Source organism: Manis pentadactyla, chromosome X (genome assembly GCF_030020395.1).
Source record: "Manis pentadactyla isolate mManPen7 chromosome X, mManPen7.hap1, whole genome shotgun sequence".
In the NCBI taxonomy this organism is placed as follows: domain Eukaryota; kingdom Metazoa; phylum Chordata; class Mammalia; order Pholidota; family Manidae; genus Manis; species Manis pentadactyla.
In genome coordinates, this window is record NC_080038.1 from 46721047 (window position 1) to 46735373 (window position 14327).

Consider the following 14327-nt stretch of genomic DNA (forward strand, 5'->3'; position numbering starts at 1 on the left):
AGACTGTGGCACACGGGGGAGGAGTGCGTCGCCCAGGGTCTCCTGGCTCCTCAAAGAGGGCCCCAGTGTTCAGGTCCCAGGTCTACCACCTCTAGATTGCTCACCGGTTTGCAGGATGCTTTCCTGCTCTTCCCAGCACTAGAATGAAATAAAAGGTGCATTGGGAAGAGAGTAAAAGAGCCAGCGAAACGTCCTTAAAAGTGTAATAACATAGGAATCGTCCACAGTACTGTGTTAAACGGAAGGGGGAAGGGGAGAAGCAATGTAGGAGACCGTTCATACAGTACCACTCGAGTATTATAAAACGATAAATAATACGTGCAAAGAAGAGCATCGGGAAGAAAAGAGGTACTTGTTCATTTATTCCATGAATACGTGTTGCGAGCTCACAGCTAGGCGCTGTTTTGTGGGGGTGCCGAGAATACAATGCTGGGCAGACGCAGAGCAGGACAACCGTGATGCCTGCCTTACTCAGTTAGCAAGGTTACACGATGATATCGACCACTGGGGCGGGGATCGCAGGGCATTTCTCCTCTCCACCTCAGGTATTGCTTGTTTCACTCTTTTCCACTGTGTATTCCTGTAGGAAGAGAAATGAATAAAGCATTTTAAAGTCTTTTTCAAAAGGTGTTTAGTGACGAGGGTAACCTGCTGAAAATCTGCGTTTAGAAAGAGATATTCAAGTCATTATGCAACATGAACCTCATGTCTAAAGTGCACCTTAATGAATGAAAAGCCCCTAAGGATACTTACGCTGAAATATTGTTAAGTGGTCATCACTGGGTGATGGGACTGCGGAAACCATTGGATTTCTTTATCAAGCTTTCATTACCTGTCCTCCAAATTTTCGTCACTGACCGTGAGCGACTTCTACAACGACAGAACATCTTTTATCCTATGCAATACTCGGGTCCGTAAAACCCAGGAGATGCACCACCTCTAGCACGGCAATTCCGTGCTACTACCCCTTAGTCACCTCAGTCTCACTGAGATTACTGTGCAACGAAGGAGAGAGCCTTGAGACGGCAAAGACCTGGGCTCTGACTCGCCTCTGTCACCAAGAAGCTAGATGGCCTTCGCGAAGTCATCTGACCTGTCCGAGGTCAGAAAAACGGGTTCTTAAGGCATGTTTAATGACCTACACGAATGCCAACCGCACAGGGCCAAATGAAAAAGGAATCAGATAGGCTCCTGTTGCTATGTTGTAATCCAGGGCTAGGAAAAGATTAGGTCCGACATACATAAAGGGAAATGACCAGGCAAGTAAACTTTTCAAAACGTCACCGTATGTATTGGGCACCCACTAAGTGCTAGGTACCGCTCTGGTGCCGAGGACGAAGGAGCTCAACAAACAAACATGCACCACAGTTCCTGCCCGCACAGCGGTGAGCTGTGCTGCTCACCCTTGGATCACAGGTAATAATGTTTTGAACTCAAGATTCCCCCAAGCGTTCGACATTTACGATGTGTCTGTATCATTTTTCAGTGAGGTGGCTGTAAAGCTGAGAGAGCGATTTTGAAACAGGTGCAATTGAGTTTACAGAGGAGGAGGTTGAAGTCGTGGCGCAAAAATGGACGTCACTACATTGAAGAAGCCCCCGCTGTGCGGCCGTTTATCAGAAATAGCACCCCTGGTCGACCCGTGGGCTGCGGGCACTGTGGTTTAGGTTACGGTCCGTATCCGTCCTCCGAATTTTCGACAGCGAGGTCCACCGGCAAGACCGAAGGATTTACTCAGGACGGTTCGTAAAAGCGAAAACAACGTGGGGAAAGCCACCGACTAGACGCAGAGACCCAGAGAGGCCAGTTGTTGAGCAGCGGACCGGTCGCCCCCGGAGGAGAAAGGCCAAAGTGAAAGAGCAAATGGGTTTTCTCCTCGGGCCGTGAGTTGTGCCGGCAGGCCCCAAGGCCGGAAGAAGCTGCGGCGCCGGGAGCCGCGCGGCGCGGGCGCGGGCGCAGGCGCAGCAGAAAAGCGGCCGGTTTTCGCTGAAAAGCCTCCGCGCTGTTTTTTCGGGCGCGAGGGGCGGGGGAGTGACGGGCAGGAGGACGGGCGCGTGGCGCCACACTGCCCCCAGCAGGCCGGAGAAACAGAGCGCCAGCAGTCCGGGAGGAAAAGCCACCTTCCTCGCTGGCTTTCCGCGCACAGCCGTGAGGTGGTGGCTGAGGAGGAGAAGGGCGTGACGACGACCAGCAGGGAAAAGAAAGAAGCGGACCGGGCCGAGTGGCCCGGGTCCGGCCGTCCGCCGGCGCGACAGGCTCCCGCAGTCCCGTCCCCGGAACCAGAGCAACGGGCGGCCGGAAGGACGGGGCTGCGCTCGGCCGGGCCGGTTTCGGGCCTGCGGGCGGAGGGAGCCCAGCGAGGTCGGTGCCCGTCTCCCCGCGGGCGTCCGCCGCGGGCTTCCTCGCGGACCCCGTTAGCGAAGTGTCGGCGGAGGGACCCGACCGGGGATGTCCACGCCCTGCTGCTGTCGGCCGACAGCCGCGGCCCCAGCTGCCTGTACCGACCCCCCGGCCGCCTCTCCACGCCCGGGCCCGCGCCCGCGCCCACCCTGTTACGCAGGCTCGCCCCGCGGCGCTCCTCGCGCGGCCCTCTCAAAAACAAATCCCGCGAATGTAGGATTCTGAGAAGGGGCCTGGCCTTCTTGCTTGGCAGATCCCAAACACAGGCCTCATTTGTGGTCCCTACGACAAACATTGTGTATCTGCTTCCCGTCTGGGTACTTTGACGGAATGACCTTGTGCCTAGACAGCCGTCAAAGAAATGCACTGTAACGTCAGTTTCCCTACCTGCTAGCTTGTTGCGGAAGACTGTAGCTTCGACATCATGACTGATGCTCTGTTAGAAAACGAGTATACTCTTGGGGGAAAGCTGTCCTCTCCGGAGCTCTTCTTCGGAAGGACTGTGTTTGCCGGGCAGCTGTGCTAAACCGGGGCTCCAATAAATCTCTAATAAAACTCTCTTCTGGAGTTTTACGCTCGGACCTCTTTTCCTCCACGTTTCTTGGGGGGTAGTCAGAGGCCCTCAGAGTGACGCGCCTTGTGTAGCCCAGGGCTTCCCCGGTCGTGGCGCTAGGTATGGGCACAGAGGGGCCCCTTGTGCCCCTCCAGCCTCACAGCGCCCTCCGCTGAGCGGGTGAGTCCTCCTGACACCCGGACCTCCTCAGTTTTTCAGTTGGCGCTCCTGACCTTTGTTTGAGCTGGGTAAAACTTACCCTGGTATATATTCTAGGCAGGTTGACCTAGGGAAAGCCAAGGCTGATGGGATTGGCTAACACTGTTTGGCGAAAATGTTAGAGTGAAAAACTAGACACAACACGGTAAGGCTGGAACAAGATCGGTAAATGTAGGACAGACTGAGAATTCAGCTGCGAAGAATAGGGACACTTGCCCCTTCCTCCCAGAAGGCAGGAAGTGTTTGAGGGTATCCCTCGGGACCTGAGGCTGTCCCACCGCATCACCCTTAAAAATCACATTAAAATTGGTATATTGGCTCGTCCGGGGACACACACATAGGGACCGATCACCCAGTGCTTCACCGTCCCCTTAGTCAGTTGCTCAAGCCTCCCTAAAAGTTTAAACGCAAAACATCGGGATACCCTTCTTCAAAGACAGAACAATTCCCAAATGCTCAACAGCCACCCAGCAGCACCCCAGCTGGATTCATTCACGTGCAATACGTATGGCGGCTTTGACTTGCAAGCACTTAACTAAACGGGAAACCCTGAGTAAGGAAAACGAGGGAATGGCAAAATGCTCTCTTCACAGGACACGAGAAACTCTCGGATCCCGTAGCTAAATCAGAAAGACGTGCGGAGACAGCGGCCAACGTCGTCTCGACCTCGTCTGCTCCTACTCCCTTCTGTCCTCTTCTTCCCGAGCTCCCCCGTTGGGGCTTGCCTGCATTGCCACCTTCTCCTCATCCTCATGAATTAACTGTAATCAGATGAGTGAAGGCTGCCGGTAAAAAGAAATCCTAAGCTCCAGAAAAGCGTTATTAGAAGTTTATTTGAGCCCAGGAAACGTAGCCCTTGCCCAGAAGAAGAGAGCCCCGGAGAGGACAGCTTTCTTACAAGATGATATTCGTTTGCTGACGAAGAATATCCAGTCATGACGTCAAAGCTACAGTCTGAAACTGCAAGTTAGCAGGTAGAGACAGCTGACATTACAGGGCTCTTCTTTGATCATTATCTAGGCACAGGGTAATTCCCCAAAGGTATGCAGACGTGCAGCAGATACACAACGTTTGTCCTAGAGACCGCAAATCAGGCCTTCGTTTGCGATAACCCAAGCGGTAAGGCCAGGCACTTCTCAGAATCGTGCATTCTTTACATTTCTTCTTGACATTTTCCTCTTTTGATCAAAATCTTCCTGTAGGAAGCACTGATGATCCATATTAGTCCCCTGATGCCAGAGTGAAATTTCGTCTGCCCGGAGCTCCTCGCGTTCCTGCACGTCTCAGTAATCTTTGGTTGAGTTACTGGAATATTGCAGGGAACGCAGAAGCTCCGTGTCATCCGGCCACTATGGTTTTGAATTAAAGACGGTATGCATTTTCAGTTGGGTCACATTGTTGTGCTTTGATCCTACGTGCTTCTTTTTAAATTTGGGGGGCCAGAGAGGAGCTAGCCCCGAGTGAACAGCAATTACAAAGGCAAAGACAAGTAATTGCAATTAGGACAGTAATGCAGACTATACCAAATATCAGACTATACCGAATATCGTTCCGGAGCCCCAGGGCCCAAACCATGGGGCACGAAGGTCATTAGCACCAGGAGCAGCGGTACCTAACGCAGCGATGGGAGTTTTCACATGGCTTAAGAAGTGGGTAATGTTTTCCAAACTGTCTTGTATGAAAACAACATTCTGTTTTAATTATGGCACGAGTACCCCCCTTGAGGTACAGTTAGAATGTCTAAAGCCATATGATCCTGTACAGCACTTTTTTCGCGAGTTACTTCTGCATCAAGACGGGATAATCCTTGTTGGCTCCCACTTAGAGCTTGTTGAGTAAATCTGGTGTGTCGGTGTGAACGATGACATCCTCAATTCCTATAGAAGGAGTAAATACAATCGTTAAATGGCCATACCCATGAAAAACAGCACGTGTCCACGAGGCCTTCAAATGTGGCATAGTTGCGACAGTGGAGACGTGTGCTTGATCTTTCCTTGTCCAAGGGAATCCCAAAGTCTATCTCCCGAACGGTCCAGGTAGAAGCCAAGGCCTGAGATTAGTTCTGCAGAGCCAAAGCCACTGAGTTCCATCAGGAGCAATCCAGTAACTACCAGGCCTCCAGAGCCAGTCAGCAGCAAACCAATCACCACTTGCTAATAATGTTAGGGCGTGGTTATGTTAGGCAGGAAAACAGATATGAGCGGGGTGGAAAGAGCATAAGGCCAGGAAAGCCCAGAGTTAATCAGTTAAAGCTCAAAAAGCCAGGAGCAGCCTGGCCTGGAATGTTTGAATATTCCCCAGGTAAAGGAGGGTACCTCAGCATAGCCCATGTCTTTATTGTGTTAATCATGCAGGCCCAGCTTATTTTTTTAACTTTACCTATATGCTGGGTTTTTCTTCTCCTTTGGCCCTAATCAAGTAGTTTGCAACCTAGCCAACTAATTTAGCATGCAGGCCCAGCCGTAAACAACATAGTAAAAGGCAGGAAGGATTCCATCTTAAAGATAAGATTGCATTTTAACACCGAGGAAGTTAGTAAGTAAGATTCTTAACTTACTCTTTAGCAAACAGACAATAACTCAGCCCACCTTGGGGGCTGGGCAGGCAGTCTTGTTTGATATGCTCCCAGACCAAGATGCCGGTTATCTCAGGGGAGAAATCAGAGCAGGAAGTTCCTTGTGCTAATTCTAAATATTCAGAGACCACTTAACAAGTCTGCACCCCCAGCCCTTAGTCACACTCCTGATGAATCCTTAAAAGGGGGATCCCCCAACCTTTCGGGGCGCTCCTCTCTCTGTGGTCGCCTGCACTTTCTAAGTGCGTAACCTTTTAATCTTACACTCTCTCTCTCCAACCTTTCAGGGCGCCTCTCCTCGCTGAGGTTGCCTGCTGCACTTTTTCTCTCCTTAAGTAACTTTAAATAAAACTTTACTCTGCTTCACTACTGTGTCTCTGCCCTTCGATTCTTTGTCGCGGCGGGGACAAGGACCGAGGAAAATACACATCGGTCCCCTCAACACTTACAGTATTGGTAAGGTATGCATCCCGTTTGTCACGTTTGTCACGTACAGTTTGGAGGGTTATCCTTAGAATTATTTCTTTGTTCCCAACAGAGTGGAGCAACTGAACTTGATTTTTTGTAACCAGGGTTGAGCCATACAAATCCATCCAGTAGCTGGGAAAAAGTCTGTCATCAGTTACGCCAGTTGGCTTATAAAAATAAGGAGTAAGTCTCCTTTTTGTTGGGCTTGCTTAGTGATATCACACTGTGAAAAGGTGAACCCGTGGCCAGGGCGAGATAGACTAACAGGGCAGTAATCTGGATCCCAGTTAGTAACTTGGGATTGTAATACTGCGTTGACACTCACGTATTCGTGTATGTATTCGAGACCGCAAACTAGACCAGTCTTTTCCTTGGAGTAGGGAAACCCACCAAGGTAACCCAAGAAGTACTGGATATAGGTAGCTGTCCAAAGACCCAACAGTTTGACCGAATGACCCTTTTTTTTTTTCTTTTGTAAACAAATATAGCCATCGTAAGAATATGTTAGCATCAGGATCTTCCAGTATTAATGGGGAGAAACAGAGGGTTAAGAGCAAAAGATGGAGAATATTGGCATGTACAGGCGAGGTCGGGGATCATGGGAAAAGCATGTCATTCAGATGTCGGCTGGTTCTCATCCTAGTCAGATGAAGTTTATTTGGTCAATTGGAGTCAAATATCAGAAATGGGAGTTGAAGTCCACTGAGGCATAGGAGCCCTTTGAAAATGAGAAGTGTGAATCCATGAGCCCATACCTTTTACTTTAGCAGCACAAGGACTGGTTAGTAACACCAGGTAAGATCCCTTCCAGGGAGGCTGTAAGGAGTCTTTTCATTTGGTGTCTCTTCTCATAGACACAGTCTCCGGGTTGTAACCCACGGTCTTTAAATTCTTCATCTCCTTGGAGGCTAGTGAGAAAAGGGTAACTAAAGGTTCATTTTGCTTGAGTGGTTTAATAAGACCAGAGCAATAACGAGAAATATCTCCCTTTAATAGAGGAGGTTCACGTTCTCCTTCATCTAATCGCATTGGTCTATCCGTTGTAATCTCAAGTGGCGAGAGCTGGTGTTTTCCAAAGGGTGTAGATCTGAGACTTGGTAAAGCTAGTGGGTGAGCTTTTGGTCAGGGAAGGTTAAAGACGTCCATGAGTTTTGCCAATTGAGTTTTTATGATACCTAATATTAGCCCTTTCTACCAACCCAGATGGCTGAGGAGGATAAGCACACTGAAAATGCGGCATGCCTTATAGGCCAGATACTGCAGATAGAATTAATTACTTTTCCGGTAAAATACGACCCTCCATCGCTATGTAATTCAGATGGCGTTCCCCAGGTGGGAATCATTTTTCTCTAGTGACAATGTTCCAACAGCGAGGGCCGTTGCTCTTCTCCAAGGGAAAGCTTCCACCCAATGTGAAAACATACAAGCTAGTACAAAGACATTATCTATATCCCTGAGATGACGGCAATTGAATGAAATCCACTTGCCACATCTCGAAAGGTCCCATCAGCAAAGGAAAATGACCCTGGGAACCATGAAGGGGCTTTCCGGGATTATATTTAGGACAAACAGTACAGTGAGAGTAAACCATATGAGCGAATGCAGTAAGTAAAAGGTCTCCAGCAATACTGTTTTCCCCATAGAACCATTTTTTTCAGGTCCCCAGTGACTGATTCGTTTGGTGAATACAGGTAGGTATGGCATTTGGACTCCGAGTATGAGAGGTTTGTTACTGGACCCAAGACATACCTCTGTAGTGGAAGCAAAGTTTCCCCTTTTTGATGCCCCAGTTTTTTCCCTCATCAGTAGCTACTCTCTGAGCCTATACAACGAGGAAATCTTCTGAAGTCTTTAGTTGTGAAAAGTAGAGGACGTTCTCGAGATTTTGCATAATTACCACTTGGGGCAGCTTGTTTTGCCGCCGCATCCGCAAGGTGGCTGCCTTTAAGCTCCCATAGTATTTGACTTAGGATGTCCAAGGACCTTCATAATAGGTGCTTGTTTTGCTAACTGGACAGCCTCAGGAATTGGCCATTTTTGATAGGTTGCCCAGGAGAGGTGAGAACACCCTGCTGTTTCCACAGCATATCAAAATCATGTGCTATCCCAAAGGGATTAACGGCTGTCAGTATACATATTAGCTATTGTATCGCTAGCTAAATGGCAAGGCTGAGTTCTTAAAGCAATCAGTTCAGCTTGTACTGATTTAGCAGTAGGCAAAGAACAGGTTTCAGTAACATCTGTCGAAGAAATAATGGCACATCCAGCCTGGTAAAGTCCTGTAGCATCCTTAAGATATGAGTCATCTGTAAACCAAATAAAACCGGCAGTATTAATAGGAGTTCCCTGTCGATCGTTCCTGGGGATAAGAAAAAAAAAAATCACTTAAGGGGATGCAGTCATGTTCATGACTACCTTCTTCGGTGGGAAGTAAAGGATCGGGGTGGAGAGTATCGCATCTAAGCTAGAGTTACATTGGTAACTCTCGCTTTTTGAGAGTTTATCTCGGAGGTAGAACATAAAAACCGTCATCAACATAGTGAATCAGGGTGGCATTATTAGGAGGTTTAGTATCTGCTAAATCTACGTTTGGAATCTGAGAGAAGTAAGTTGGACTCTGAGTACACCCTTGTGGTGTAACTGTCCACGTGTATTGTCTATCTTCCCAGGTGAAGGCAAACAAATATTGACTGTCCTTTTCCATGGGAATACTGGAAAATGCACTACATCGGTCCGTCACAGAGAAACAAGTAGTGTCTGGGGGAACTGAAGAAAGTAAGGTATGCAGGTTAAGGGCTACAGGGTGACAGGGTATCGCAAAATTACTCGGTGCTCTTAAATCTCGGACAGATCTCCATCCTTTCCCATTTGATTGTCTTACAAGTGAAACAGGAGTATTACAAAGACTGGTGCGGGGAATAATAAGTCCTTTTAAAAGATACTCTCGCAGAATAGGCTTTACTCCATCTATTATTGCTTCAGGTTTAAGCTGATGTTGTCAGATATTGGCAAAGGCTTTTGTTTCATCAATAGTTACTTTCATAGGCGTGGCTGGCTTAATTTTTCTGGTGTCAGAGGGAGTAGTCCATAACTCTGCCGGTACGTGGGGTAATTAATAATATAGCTCACTGGTTCTGGGAGCAGTAGGAATCATTATTCTTTCAGAACCAAATTCCACTTCATTTTTCCTTTCTAAATCTAAAAACATGTCTTGTTTAGAAGAGACACTGATGTGGGCACTATAGATTTCGAGAAAAATCTCTGCCCGTTAAAGGGATCGGAGCACTGTCAAGGAACAGAAATGAGCACTTCCCGGTGATATTTCCTACGTGAAAAGTTATAGGTGTGGACTTGAAAGACTTGAATGGGCATACTGGAGACCCCTATCGTTGGAACCAAATTTTTACCCCAAGCAGTAAGGTAGGGTTAAGAAGGACTAGTGTGGCCCCTGTGTCTATTAAGGCCTTAGAGGTCTCCCCTTCAGTTGTATTATTAATCTCTCCTAAAGTGTAAGTAAGCAAGAAGGGGAATGTCCTCCCTTTTTCCCCAGAGTATCCCTAGTCCTCCTTTTCTTTTGCTTTTCAAGGTGCCGCCTAAGCTTGTGACGGTCTTTTCTAAGATGTCCAGGCTTTCTACCCTACTAACAGAGACTGTCTTTTGACCTCAAGGGGTCCCTGGAAAGGTTTTCAGCTGGGATTACCCAGTTGTTGTTGTTGTAACCGTAAATTTATCATCTTAGTAGCCTCGGCCTTCTCTCTCTTTAATGAAGTTATTGCAAGTTGATCTGCAAGAGTAACGACGGCAGTACTAGGTAAGGTAGCCCACGTCACATCGTATCATTTTATCGGCAAAGCCAATTCTTCTTCCAAACCTTGTAAAGAGGCAGAATTTTAAAGTGGGTTGTTTTGATGGCCTTGAAAGCTTTCAAAGGCATCCCTGAATGTTGTCTAAGAGGTTGTTTTTTGCCAGTCTCTCAAAATGATCCAAGATAGGTTTGTCTGGCTTTCTTTTACGTTGTTGTGGTTTGGCCCAGTCTACGTTTTTAGGGAAATTTGGGGGGATTGCTTGATGCAGCCTTTGTGTAGTTCTCCTGCAGTTTTCAAGATTAACAGCCTCACGTCTACGAAAATCCTCAATGGCAGTTTAACCAATTCCGCGTCATCTATCCATTCTTTAGCTTTGCTCTCTGATACTAACATATGTGTAAGCGGACACAGAGCTGACTAGTCAGGTTCAGAGGCTCAGATCAAATTCCTTTGCAAACCCTACTCGGTCTTGTGAAGGGTCATGAAACTCTTTAGTTAGACTCTTGAGTTCAGCTTGAGATCACGTGCTGTAAACTCTGATGCTTCCCACCCGGTTATACTTTCTCCTTAAGGGAGCTTTAAAACTTTTAGGGCCAGCAAGAGTAAATTTCTGAGGTTGAGGAGAAGGTGGCAATGCAGGCAAGCCCCAACGGGGGAGCTCGGGAAGAAGAGGACAGAAGGGAGTAGGAGCAGACGAGGTCGAGACGACGTTGGCCGCTGTCTCCGCACGTCTTTCTGATTTAGCTACGGGATCCGAGAGTTTCTCGTGTCCTGTGAAGAGAGCATTTTGCCATTCCCTCGTTTTCCTTACTCAGGGTTTCCCGTTTAGTTAAGTGCTTGCAAGTCAAAGCCGCCATACGTATTGCACGTGAATGAATCCAGCTGGGGTGCTGCTGGGTGGCTGTTGAGCATTTGGGAATTGTTCTGTCTTTGAAGAAGGGTATCCCGATGTTTTGCGTTTAAACTTTTAGGGAGGCTTGAGCAACTGACTAAGGGGACGGTGAAGCACTGGGTGATCGGTCCCTATGTGTGTGTCCCCGGACGAGCCAATATACCAATTTTAATGTGATTTTTAAGGGTGATGCGGTGGGACAGCCTCAGGTCCCGAGGGATACCCTCAAACACTTCCTGCCTTCTGGGAGGAAGGGGCAAGTGTCCCTATTCTTCGCAGCTGAATTCTCAGTCTGTCCTACATTTACCGATCTTGTTCCAGCCTTACCGTGTTGTGTCTAGTTTTTCACTCTAACATTTTCGCCAAACAGTGTTAGCCAATCCCATCAGCCTTGGCTTTCCCTAGGTCAACCTGCCTAGAATATATACCAGGGTAAGTTTTACCCAGCTCAAACAAAGGTCAGGAGCGCCAACTGAAAAACTGAGGAGGTCCGGGTGTCAGGAGGACTCACCCGCTCAGCGGAGGGCGCTGTGAGGCTGGAGGGGCACAAGGGGCCCCTCTGTGCCCATACCTAGCGCCACGACCGGGGAAGCCCTGGGCTACACAAGGCGCGTCACTCTGAGGGCCTCTGACTACCCCCCAAGAAACGTGGAGGAAAAGAGGTCCGAGCGTAAAACTCCAGAAGAGAGTTTTATTAGAGATTTATTGGAGCCCCGGTTTAGCACAGCTGCCCGGCAAACACAGTCCTTCCGAAGAAGAGCTCCGGAGAGGACAGCTTTCCCCCAAGAGTATACTCGTTTTCTAACAGAGCATCAGTCATGATGTCGAAGCTACAGTCTTCCGCAACAAGCTAGCAGGTAGGGAAACTGACGTTACAGTGCATTTCTTTGACGGCTGTCTAGGCACAAGGTCATTCCGTCAAAGTACCCAGACGGGAAGCAGATACACAATGTTTGTCGTAGGGACCACAAATGAGGCCTGTGTTTGGGATCTGCCAAGCAAGAAGGCCAGGCCCCTTCTCAGAATCCTACATTCGCGGGATTTGTTTTTGAGAGGGCTGCGCGAGGAGCGCCGCGGGGCGAGCCTGCGTAACAGGGTGGGCGCGGGCGCGGGCCCGGGCGTGGAGAGGCGGCCGGGGGGTCGGTACAGGCAGCTGGGGCCGCGGCTGTCGGCCGACAGCAGCAGGGCGTGGACATCCCCGGTCGGGTCCCTCCGCCGACACTTCGCTAACGGGGTCCGCGAGGAAGCCCGCGGCGGACGCCCGCGGGGAGACGGGCACCGACCTCGCTGGGCTCCCTCCGCCCGCAGGCCCGAAACCGGCCCGGCCGAGCGCAGCCCCGTCCTTCCGGCCGCCCGTTGCTCTGGTTCCGGGGACGGGACTGCGGGAGCCTGTCGCGCCGGCGGACGGCCGGACCCGGGCCACTCGGCCCGGTCCGCTTCTTTCTTTTCCCTGCTGGTCGTCGTCACGCCCTTCTCCTCCTCAGCCACCACCTCACGGCTGTGCGCGGAAAGCCAGCGAGGAAGGTGGCTTTTCCTCCCGGACTGCTGGCGCTCTGTTTCTCCGGCCTGCTGGGGGCAGTGTGGCGCCACGCGCCCGTCCTCCTGCCCGTCACTCCCCCGCCCCTCGCGCCCGAAAAAACAGCGCGGAGGCTTTTCAGCGAAAACCGGCCGCTTTTCTGCTGCGCCTGCGCCCGCGCCCGCGCCGCGCGGCTCCCGGCGCCGCAGCTTCTTCCGGCCTTGGGGCCTGCCGGCACAACTCACGGCCCGAGGAGAAAACCCATTTGCTCTTTCACTTTGGCCTTTCTCCTCCGGGGGCGACCGGTCCGCTGCTCAACAACTGGCCTCTCTGGGTCTCTGCGTCTAGTCGGTGGCTTTCCCCACGTTGTTTTCGCTTTTACGAACCGTCCTTAGTAAATCCTTCGGTCTTGCCGGTGGACCTCGCTGTCGAAAATTCGGAGGACGGATACGGACCGTAACCTAAACCACAGTGCCCGCAGCCCACGGGTCGACCAGGGGTGCTATTTCTGATAAACGGCCGCACAGCGGGGGCTTCTTCAATGTAGTGACGTCCATTTTTGCGCCACGACTTCAACCTCCTCCTCTGTAAACTCAATTGCACCTGTTTCAAAATCGCTCTCTCAGCTTTACAGCCACCTCACTGAAAAATGATACAGACACATCGTAAATGTCGAACGCTTGGGGGAATCTTGAGTTCAAAACATTATTACCTGTGATCCAAGGGTGAGCAGCACAGCTCACCGCTGTGCGGGCAGGAACTGTGGTGCATGTTTGTTTGTTGAGCTCCTTCGTCCTCGGCACCAGAGCGGTACCTAGCACTTAGTGGGTGCCCAATACATACGGTGACGTTTTGAAAAGTTTACTTGCCTGGTCATTTCCCTTTATGTATGTCGGACCTAATCTTTTCCTAGCCCTGGATTACAACATAGCAACAGGAGCCTATCTGATTCCTTTTTCATTTGGCCCTGTGCGGTTGGCATTCGTGTAGGTCATTAAACATGCCTTAAGAACCCGTTTTTCTGACCTCGGACAGGTCAGATGACTTCGCGAAGGCCATCTAGCTTCTTGGTGACAGAGGCGAGTCAGAGCCCAGGTCTTTGCCGTCTCAAGGCTCTCTCCTTCGTTGCACAGTAATCTCAGTGAGACTGAGGTGACTAAGGGGTAGTAGCACGGAATTGCCGTGCTAGAGGTGGTGCATCTTTTATTGTTGCTCCGTGTTTTCATCAGCTGTCAACATATTGGGTGTCCCCAGAAGGACCCTGACCTGCAGCCTAGGTGATTGGCAGGACTCGGATTCTGGAATGCATCCTAACGTTTTCTGGTCCGGTGGTTCAAAGCTACGAATTCAACCTAGCTTGCTACGTTGGATCACCGACTTGGGTCGTGTAGTGGATGGCAGGGGCTGTGAGTGAGAGTACACTGAATACGAAGTTAGGGGCCCAGTTACCGGCAGGCTAGTGGAGTGAGGAACACGGTCGTTTGTCAGCAAGTTGTAGGTACGAAGCGAGCGTGACCTGACTGCAGTGGTCTTTCTCTCCCCAAGTCCAGGTAATACTTGTGGCACTGCTTTGGCATGCCTCCCAACGCTGAAAAAAGTCACATTCGTCTTACAAAACAAGTTTCATCTTGCACAGTACTGTACACAGATAATCTGAACACACTTATACGGACAACTTCTTCACCATAAAGACGTTGTTGGGTTGGACAAGCAGGTCTTCACCAGTTTTTCTTTCTGTTAGGGCCGCGTGCAGTGCCTTGCACCAGGGATCATCAACTGGCCTTCCAGTTCCAGCTCCACCGGCCTTACTTATTTTACTCTCCCAGTCGCTTTGCTTGTCTGGGCCTGCTGTCTCCTCAGCGTTAGGAAGAAGAGTCAGGCTAAGTTAGCGCGGGGCG

General features: G+C 50.0%; 1 long non-coding RNA gene across 2 annotated transcripts; it reads right to left on the reverse strand.

Annotated features, from left to right (window-relative positions):
• Positions 1-333: 333 nt before the first annotated feature.
• LOC130681865 (uncharacterized) lies at positions 334-1729 on the reverse strand. 2 transcript variants are annotated; one of them, XR_008995073.1, is made up of 3 exons: positions 1404-1729; positions 754-870; positions 334-580 (listed from the first exon to the last, which is right to left on the reverse strand). It is a non-coding gene; the product is annotated as an uncharacterized LOC130681865 (long non-coding RNA). The 2 variants fall into 2 exon arrangements; XR_008995074.1 differs by lacking the exon at positions 1404-1729 and adding an exon at positions 977-1397.
• Positions 1730-14327: the final 12598 nt, after the last annotated feature.